Below are 9154 nucleotides of genomic sequence, written 5' to 3'. Positions count from 1 at the left end.
GTATGGATGTGAGAGTTGGACTATAAAGAAAGCTGAGCACCGAAGAATTGATGCTTTTGAACTGTGGTGTTGGAGAAGACTCTTGAGGGTCCCTTGAACTTCATGGAGATCCAACCAGTCCATCCTAAAGGAGATCAGTCCTGGGTGTTCATTGGAAGGACTGATGTTGAAGCTGAAACTCCAATACTTTGGCCACCTGATGCAAAGAGCTGACTCATTTGAAAAGACCCTGATGCGAGGAAAGATTGAGGGCAGGAGGACAAGGGGACGACAGAAGATGAGATGGTTGGATGGCATCACCGACTCAATGGACGTGGGTTTGGTGGACTCCAGGAGTTGGTGATGAACAGGGAGGCCTGGCGTGCTGCGGTTCATGGGGTCGCAAAGAGTTGGACACAACTGAGCGACTGAACTGAACTTTTCTTCCATACAGAGTTGTTTCCCTTATTATTTTTAGTAGCTTTAATTACATATACAGGCCTACCTCATTTTATTGCATTTCACAGATTTATTGTGTTTTCTACAAATTGAAGGTTTATGGCAACTCTGTACCAATTAATCTGTCGGTGCCATTTTTCCAAGAGCAATTGCTCACTTCATGACTTTGTGTCACATTTTGGTGATTCTCACAACAGTTCAAACTTTTTCATTTAATAAATATTTTTTATGATCTGTGATCAGCAATTTTTGATGCTACTATTGCAATTGCTTTAGGGCACCACAAACCATGCTCATATAAGATATGAACTTAATCGATAAATGTCGTGTGTGTTCTGACTGCTTTACCAACTGAATGTCCCTCATCTCTCTGCTTAGACCTCTCTGTTCTCTGAGACACAGCAATACTGAAATAAGGCAAATTAATAACCCTACAATGGCCTTTAAGTGTTCAAGTGAAAAGAAGAGTTGTTTGTCTCTCACTTTAAATCAGAAGCTAGAAATAAGCTTAGTGAGAAAGGCATATTGAAAGCCAAAATAAACTGAAAGTGAAACCTCTTATGCCAGTTAGCCAAGTTGCAAATGCAAAGGAAGTTTTTGAAGGAAATTAAAAGTGTTTTTCCACTGAACACATGAATGATAAGAAAGCAAATTAGCCTCACTGCTGATATGGAGAAAGTTTTAGTGGCCTGGGTAGAAGACCAAACCAGTCACAATGTTCCCTTAAGCCAGAACCTAATCCAGAGCAAAACCCCAACTCTCTTCAATTTTATAAAGGCTGAAAGGAACAAGAAAGATGCAGAAGAAAAGTTTGAAGCTAGCAGAGGTTTTTCATGAGGTTTAAGGAAAGAAGCCATCTCCACAAGTTAAAGGTGCAAGGGGGAAAGAGTAAGTGCTGATATGGAAGCTGCAGCAAGTTATCCAGCTCTAGCTAAGATAATTGATGAAGGTGGCTATGCTAAAACAAAGATTTTCAATGTAGACAAAATAGCTTCCTATTGGAAGAAGATGCCATCTAGGACTTTCATAACTGGAGAGAAGTCAGGGCCTGCCTCAAAGGATAGACTGACCCTCTTGTTAGGGGCTAATGCAGCTGGTGACATTAAAGTTGAAACCAGTGCTCATTTACCATTCCCCAAATCCTACAGCCCTTAAGGATTCTGCTAAATCTACTTTGTCTGTGGTCTATAAGTGGAACAATAAAGCCTGGATAACAGCACATCTGTTTTCCACATGGTTTTGTTAGGTAGGTAGAATAGGGAAAAGGAGTCCAAAATGGCGGTGGCTAAAAGACAAGGAAGGGAAAAACCCACGAAAACAGAACAAAAGAAGGTCTAAGGACCGGAGTGAGGACCTCAGGTAAAACAAACAACACTCCTGGCTGGCCCAGTTTACATAGGACAGGCCCAGGGAGAGAGAAATATATAAATAGAGGAGCCAAAGCTAGCTCTCTCTCTCTCCCGCGCACTGGGGCACTCTTCTCCTCACGTCTTTGGATCAACATGCCCTCACGCCTCGAAGTTGGATTTTCCTGCTATCTTCTAAATAAAATAGAGCTGTAACACTGATTTGTCTAAGAGCTATAACATGGTCCTTTTGAGACCTGAGAGCTATAACACAATCTATTCAAGACCCGAGAGCTATGACACGCCGAGGGGGCTTTAATGTCCGTCACTCCAAATCTTCGTTGTGACGAGACAAAGAGCCGAGGAACATACACTTGCATGACAGTTTCAATGAATATTTTAAGCCTACTGTTGAGATCTACTGCTCAGAAAAAGAAATTCCTTTTAAAATGCTACACTGGCAATGTAACAGGTCATCCAAGAGCTCTGATGAAGATGTACAATGAGATTAATATTGTTTTCATGCCTGCTAACACAACATCCATGCTGCAGCCTGTGGATCAAGGACTCTTTCAACTTTCAAGTCTTATTATTTAAGGAATACACTTCACAAAATGACAGCTGCTGCAGACAGTAATTCCTCTGATGGATCTGGGCAAAGTAAATTGAAAATCTTCTGAAAAAGATTCACCAGTCTTGATGTCATTAAAAAAATTCATGACTCATGGGAAGAATCAAAATATCAACATTAACAGGAGTTTGGAAGAAGTTGATTCCAATGCTCATGGATGACTTTGAAGGGGTTCAAGACTTCAGTGGAGGAAGGAAGTACAGATGTGGTAGAAACAGCAAAAGAACTAGAATTAGAAGTGGAACCTGAAGATGGGACTAAATTGCTATAATCTCCTGATAAAACTTTAAAAGATGAGGGGTTGCTTCTTATGAATGAGCAAAGAAAGTGGTTTATTGGGGTGTAATCTACTCCTGGTAAAGATGCTGTGATAACTGCTAAAATAACAGCAAAGCACTGAGATTATATAAACAGCAGTATGGTTTGAAAGTTTTGACTCTAATTTTGAAAGAAGTTCTACTCTGGGAAAAATGCTATCAAACAACATTGCATGCTACAGAGAAATGGTTTGTGAAAAGAAGAGTCAGTTGATGTGGCAAACTTTATTGTCATATTTTAAGAAATTGCCATAGCAACCACCATGCTGATCGGACAGTAGCCATCAACATTGAGGCAAGACCCTCTACCAGCAAGAAAACTATGATTTTCTCAAGGTTCAGATGATAGCATATTTTAGCAATAAAGCATTTTTAATTAAGGTATGTACATTGGCTTCCCGGGTGGTACTAGTGGTAAAGAACCCTCCTTCAGTGCAGGAGATGCAGGAGACATGGGTTCGATCCCTGGGTCAGGGACGATCCCCTTGAGGAGGGCATGACAACCCACTCCAGTAATCTTGCTGGGAAAATCCCATGGACAGAGTAGCCTGGCAGGCTACAGTCCATGGGGTCGTGAAGAGTTGGACACAACTGAAGTGACTGAGCACACACATATACAGTGTTTCTTTAGACATAATGCTATTGCATATTTAATAGGCTATACAGTATAGTGTAAATATTACTTTTATAAGCCCTGAGAAACCAAAAATGTCTTGTGTCTTACTTTATTGCAATATTTGCCTTATTGCAATGGTCTAGAACCAAATTCTAAAGTATGCCTGTATTAACTTGAATTCTCAATCCTTAAAAGCCTTAATTTCTAGTGAAAAATAAGTAAGCAATTGTGACTTGCCTGTTATACAAGCATACTTTAGTTGGGCAAATTTATGAATAGATTTAATAATTTCTTAAAACATACATTTCCTCATAGCTCAATTTTTCAGTGTGGCACAAAACATGTTTACTAATATACTCAAATATCTTTAGTCTCCATAATAAAAGGTCAAAGTAGATAAACTTAGATTGGTTTAGCAATTAATGTTTCAGTATTCTATCTTATTTGAAAATGATACAGACATTCAATGAATTCCCATCATTTAATTTAGCTTAGCAAAATTCTAAAGTAACCAAAGAGATGTGGGAAGCTAAGTAGACTTATCACAAAGCAACCATGGCTAAAAAGTTTACCTAAAAACACCTCATTAACATCTATCTATTAATTTATTCTTGACAATTATACTCATGAAATGCTCATGATACATTAAAACGGGTAATCATCATATTAAGTTATTTTTCTTGCTGAAAACTTTTATAACAGAGATAACATGATCTTATTTCACTTAGGTAAATTAAAAGTATTATACTTAATGCTGATTACTCTAAAACACGCCTGAATTATTTAAGTCAACAAACCTAAACTACTTTTTATTTACTGAAAATTATCCTTGATCATGTGCACTTGAAAAATATCTGTATTTGTTTCTATTTCTGAGACTTAGACATAAGTGCTTATTTAAGCCAATTAAATAGAGCTCTTTAACAAATTAAGTGTGGCGGTGCTATTCAAAGGCAGAAAAATACTATATCTATAATGCACATACATAGACATACGTAAAAACAAACACAGAGATGTTCACTTTAAAATGTTAGCCATAAATCAAGTATATTGATTCAAGTAACAGCAGTATATTCTAAGTGAATCTATAAATAACAGTTGGAAAAAGCTGAGTTTATCCATTCAAACATCTAAAGCTTTTTACTATCTGTGGAGATAACTTTTAATATTTGTATTTGTCTTTGACAAGTAATCTTAAAGAGGCTGTGGGCTAGGGTTTGGGCAAGAGAGCCCTTTTAGCAGTTTGTATTTTTAAAAGACCTACTTCCTCCTTTTAAATATTTTTTCCTTTAGTCTCCAGGCAATGAGGGCTGTGTTTACTTTTCAAAGTAAGATTTACAATGATAAGATTTACAACTTTAAGAGACAGAGAAAGAATGTAAATTTTCTCCTAGGAATTTGGGGTTTATTTTTCTATTACCAGTAGTTTAGAATATTTACAATCTTAAATTTTCCTTTCATTTTTCAAGTGCAGAACAACTGTATTTCCAATGTCCTGTTTTTTTTACAGTATCTGCAAATATCTGAAGGCAATTAGGAAGAAATATGCTTGGAGCTGTTTTTCAAGTTACGTTTTTGTTTTTGTAAAGAGTCAAGTTGTTGATTTTAATTCTTTTTTTCATCTGCATTCCTGCAAGCTACCGTCAAAGAACTGGGGAGGCTTTTCCATCATAATGTTTAGAAGTTGATTTGCCCACTCAGTCATACTATCTTGAATTTGCCTTTTTATACCACAGAGAAAACTTCCAGCTAAATGGAAATAAAAGATTTCTATGTTCTGTTGACCAGGAGACATAACTTCTTCAGGTGGAGATCTAGAATATATCTGCAAAGGACATAGCATAGGAAGGCCCAAACCCTGATTATAGAGTTGAGCAAAATGAGACTTATTGTCCATCCCAGATGCTTCTGCTAAATTTATTTCCTGGCTTTTAGCATTTATAAGAGTTACTTGTAAACCCTGGGCCAAGAGATTAGGCGGGAGGGCTCTCTGTAAATCTTGAAGGCAAACGGAAGTTAAACAAGCAGCTGAGTGTTTCAGGGATTTTCTGGGGAAGGTAGAGGAGTTTGGAGAGTTAGAGGAATTTGCTGAGAAGATGGGGTCAGATTTTTAAGAAGGTGAGTGTATGTAGAATGGGAACTAATTTTTTTGTAAGTTTAATTACTATTTTTCCATCTTCTTATGAGAGTTGCTAAACTAGATGTTATATTTCTCTGTCAGTTTATTTGCTCAGTCGTGTCCAACTCTTTGCGACCCCATGAACCGCAGCATGCCAGGCCTCCCAGTCGATCACCAACTCCCAGAGTTTAACCAAACTCATGTCCATTGAGTTGGTGATGCCATCCAACCATCTCATCTTCTGTCGTCCCCTTCTTCTCCTGCCCTCAATCTTTCCCAAATGAGTCAGCTCTTTGCATCAGGTGGCCAAAGTATTGGAGTTTCAGCTTCAACATCAGTCCTTCCAATGAACACCCAGGACTGATCTCCTTTAGGATGGACTGGTTGGATCTCCTTGCAGCCCAAGAGACTCTCAAGAGTTTTCTCCAACACCACAGTTCAAAAGCATCAATTCTTCTGCGCTCAGCTTTCTTTATAGTCCAATTCTCACATCCACACATGACTACTGGAAAAACCATAGCCTTGACTAGATGGACCTTTGTAGGCAAAGTAACATCTCTGCTTTTTAATACGCTCTCTAGGTTGGTCATAACTTTCCTTCCAAGGAGTAAGCATCTTTTAATTTCATGGCTGCAATCACCATCTGCAGTGATTTTGAAGCCCAGAAAAATACAGTCTGACACTGTTTCCACTGTTTCCCTCTATTTGCCATGAAGTGATGGGACCAGATGACATGATCTTAGTTTTCTGAATGTTGAGCTTTAAGCCAACTTTTTCACTCTCCTCTTTCACTTTCATCAAGAGGCTTTTTAGTTCTTCTTCACTTTGTGCCATAAGGGTGGTACCATCTGCATATCTGAGGTTACTGATATTTCTCCCAGCAATCTTGATTCCAGCTTGTGCTTCTTCCAGTCCAGCGTTTCTCATGATGTACTCTTCATATAAGTTAAATAAGCAGGATGACAATATACAGCCTTGACATACTCCTTTTCCTATTTGGAACCAGTCTGTTGTTCCATGTCCAGTTCTAACTGTTGCTTCCTGACCTGCATATGGGTTTCTCAAGAGGCAGGTCAGGTGGTCTGGTAGTCCCATCTCTTTCAGAATTTTCCACAGTTTATGGTGATCCACACAGTCAAAGGCTTTGGCACAGTCAATAAAGCAGAAATAGATGTTTTTCTGGAACTCTCGTGCTTTTTCCATGATCCAGTGGATGTTGGCAATTTGGCCTCTGGTTCTTCTGGCTTTTCTAAAACCAGCTTGAACATCTGGAATTTCACAGTTCATGTATTGCTGAAGCCTGGCTTGGAGAATTTTGAGCATTTCTTTACTAGCGTGTGAGATGAATGCAATTGTGCAGTAGTTTGAGCATTCTTTGGCATTGCCTTTCTTTGGGACTGGAATGAAAACTGACCTGTTCCAGTCCTGAGGCCACTACTGAGTTTTCCAAATTTGCTGACATATTGAGGGCAGCACTTTCACAGCATCATCTTTTAGGACTTGAAATAGCTCCACTGGAATTCCATCACCTCCACTAGCTTTGTTCATAGTGATGCTTCCTAAGGCCCACTTGACTTCATATTCTAGGATATCTGGCTCTAGGTGAGTGATTACCTGGGTCATGAAGATCTTTTATGTACAGTTCTTCTGTGTACTCTTGCCACCTCTTCTTAATATCTTCTGCATCTGTTAGGTCCATACCATTTCGGTCCTTTATTGAGCCCATCTTTGCATGAAATGTTCCCTTGGTATCTCTAATTTTCTTGAAGAGATCTCTCGTCTTTCTCATTGTATTGTTTTCCTCTATTTCTTTGCATTGATCGCTGAGGAAGGCTATTTTCTCTGTATTCACTTTTTAATTTGGTCTTTTAAAAAAGTAGGAACAAATAAAATGATTAACAATTCTCCAAAAAAATTTTTTTTCAAATATAGAAGCTTTTCCACTCTACAAGATTCATCATCTGGCCATTGACGAGTAGTATCTATTAATCTCAATAACAATTCAAACCTATAAACCTTTTTATAGCTTAACCAAGAATGCAAGAAACTTCCACAAAAGGCTGCAAAACAGATACAATCCTCACGAGATCCAGAAGGTTCACTCTCAGGTAGCCTAAGAAAGCAAAGGCCTTTGTTACACAGATGGTAAGGATGGTGTAGTGACAATGAGGAATGTGAAACACCTCCATGACAGTCTCACTAATCTGTGATACCAGGCAGGCACTACTGGAATAGGACTTTCCCAGTACTAAACAAAAACAAGAAAGGTGGAGATGACAAAGTCCTCTTACGGATTGGGACCCTTTATGACAAAGTTCCCTGAATGCTAGCATGGCTGCTTGGGAGTTCATGCTTTGGAACCCCAGTCTATAAACTGACCACCAAGGGGCACCCTAGACAGAATGGGAAAGACCAGACAGAATATTCTACTGGTCAAAAAACCAAGCTTTCAGAACACAGAACAAGACGAAAGGAAAAATCTTATCTGGTTTTTACATAAGGGACCCACAGTATGGTTGGTCTAAACAGACACCAGTCTGGTAAGAACCACGAACTTGGCAGTCTGTGAGGCCAACTCCAACAGCAGGTTTATAAGACCCATGCCTGTGTTCTGCCCGAAGAGACAAAGAAAACTAGTGACCAATTCTGGGAGGAAAGGGCTTCCCAGGTGGCGCTAGTGGTAAAGAATGCACCTGCCAGTGCAGGAGACATAAGAGACTCTGGTCAGAGTCCTGGGTCAGGAAGATCCCCTGGAGGAGGGAGTGCCTGGCAACCCACTCCAGCACTCTTGTCTGGAGAATCTCATGGACAGAGAAGCCTGGCGGACTACAATCCACAGGGTAGCAAAGAGTCGGACACAACTGAAGCAACTTGGCATGCACACACTGGAAGGAAAAGGATCAATTAAACCAAGAGTACTCATTTATCAAATCTTGACTAGAATTCCTGTAGACAAGGACTAATTCCACAAATGTTTTCTTCTGCTAGTCTAAATTTTAAAAATGAGGAAAAGAAAAAAAGAGAAATGGAGGAAAAGGACTCTTAACCCTTTCACTTCCATCAGACTCCACAGATCTGGGAGGCTGAAGTGGTAAGAATTCTCGATTTCTGCCAGGTTCGTGTCAGAGGTTCTAGGATTTCTTTATTGCAACAGTCCCAGGAGCAGGCAGTACCCAAGCAGTATACAACCAATTGGACCAAAATGATCAGGGAGAGGAAAACTTCCCCCTACTCCTCTTGGCTCTTTTGGCTTGTTGTTTTTCAGTTGCTAAGTTGTGTGCAACTCTTTGCAACCCCATGGACTGCAGCATGCCAGGCTTCACTATTTCCCAGAGTTTGCTCAAACTCATCCAACCATCTCATCCTCTGTTACCCCTCTTCTCCTGCCCTCAATCTTTCCCAGCATCAAGATCTTTTCCAAGGAGCTGGCTCTTCGCATCAGGTGGCCAAAGTATGGGAGTTTCGGCTTCAGCATTAGTCCTTCCAAGGAGATCAGTTCTGGGTGTTCATTGGAAGGACTGATGTTGAAGCTGAAATTCCAATACTTTGGCCACCTGATGTGAAGAGCTGACTCATTTGAAAAGACCCTGATGCTGGGAAAGATTGAGAGCAGGAGGAGAAGGGAATGACAGAGGATGAGATGGCTGGATGGCATCACTGACTCAATGGACATGAGTTTGGGAGATG

At 39.7% G+C, this 9154-nt stretch overlaps 1 pseudogene across 1 annotated transcript in view; it reads left to right on the top strand.

Annotated features, from left to right (window-relative positions):
* The window catches only part of LOC105005365, a 47851-nt pseudogene that overhangs the window by 1114 nt on the left and 37583 nt on the right, over positions 1-9154 (top strand). The window lies entirely within an intron of this gene.

The sequence above is a fragment of the Bison bison genome, unplaced genomic scaffold (genome assembly GCF_000754665.1).
Source record: "Bison bison bison isolate TAMUID 2011002044 unplaced genomic scaffold, Bison_UMD1.0 scf7180017864489, whole genome shotgun sequence".
NCBI classification, from domain to species: domain Eukaryota; kingdom Metazoa; phylum Chordata; class Mammalia; order Artiodactyla; family Bovidae; genus Bison; species Bison bison.
The sequence above is the reverse complement of the archived record's forward strand: the minus strand, read 5'-3'. Positions and strand labels throughout refer to the sequence as shown.